This window comes from Pteropus vampyrus, unplaced genomic scaffold (assembly GCF_000151845.1).
Source record: "Pteropus vampyrus isolate Shadow unplaced genomic scaffold, Pvam_2.0 Scaffold5426, whole genome shotgun sequence".
Lineage (NCBI taxonomy): Eukaryota > Metazoa > Chordata > Mammalia > Chiroptera > Pteropodidae > Pteropus > Pteropus vampyrus.
The window spans coordinates 1-896 of record NW_011894207.1 but is presented as its reverse complement, the minus strand read 5'-3'; the positions used below and the strand labels follow the sequence as shown (position 1 = coordinate 896).

At 46.0% G+C, this 896-nt stretch overlaps 1 long non-coding RNA gene and 1 pseudogene across 1 annotated transcript in view; one reads left to right on the top strand and one right to left on the bottom strand.

Annotated features, from left to right (window-relative positions):
* Positions 1–484, top strand: part of LOC105310531 — a 3,054-nt gene extending 2,570 nt beyond the window's left edge. The window contains exon 2 of the long non-coding RNA XR_897514.2: positions 425–484. This is a non-coding gene — a long non-coding RNA (uncharacterized LOC105310531). The remainder of the gene's footprint in view (positions 1–424) is intronic.
* On the bottom strand, positions 91–209 carry LOC111734767 (annotated as a pseudogene).
* Positions 485–896: the final 412 nt, after the last annotated feature.

The following is an 896-nucleotide window of genomic DNA, read 5'->3' as shown; positions in this document are numbered from 1 at the left end:
TTTTATTTATTTATTTATTTTTTTAGGCGCAACCCTTGGTTGACCTCACAGAATGTAAGGACCTTGTCAGCTTCCAATCCTTTATTTTTAGGCCTACAGCACCTGGTCTTCGTAGGTGGTCTCCCATCCACGTACTAACCAGGCCCGACCCTGCTTAGCTTCTGAGATAAGATGGAATCGGGCTTGTTCAAGGTAGCATGGCCTTAGACTCCCTGATCTTTAAAATGCTGTCCTGGGGGCTGATACAGCAGGGCCTGGAGGCAGGAAATTTGACTCCAGAGCAGTTCTGTCAAGTCCCTTCACCTCTCTGGGGTTCAGGTCCCTCATTTTGCACAACGAGTAGGATTTTACAATGAGGAAATGGACAAGATGAGCTCCAGATTCCTTTCAGCTTTAACATCCTGTAATTCCAACCTCATTCTAGGGCTCCAGGTTGATCCTAATCCCACCCATTATGCATGTGGAAACCGCTGATCGTAACAGACAAAGAAAATGGGATGGGCACCCAGCACCAGAGCTGACAAGTTGTCCTGCCACAGAGCCTTCTGATGATGGGTATGTAAACTCGTCTCATATAAAACTAGAATCCAGGCCTACACCAACAAAGATTCTGTGTCTTGATCCTGCAGTGATTTTAGGCTGGAGGGATATTCAGTTTGTCCCTGTGGGGCCTTCATCAATTTTATCCTGGTATGTTATTATTCTGCTTGGTCCTGAGCCCTCTGTTAAGACTCTAAGATTCATGGGCACCCTTTTGGGTTAGGACGATTGTGCCAATGTGGCCTTGGATTTAGCCACTTAGTCCTGCTCGTCAGAAATGTGCTAAGCACTAGAAGGACGGGGCTGAATGTTTTTATTTTATTTTGTATTTTTATCCTCACTGCCCCCCCCATTCC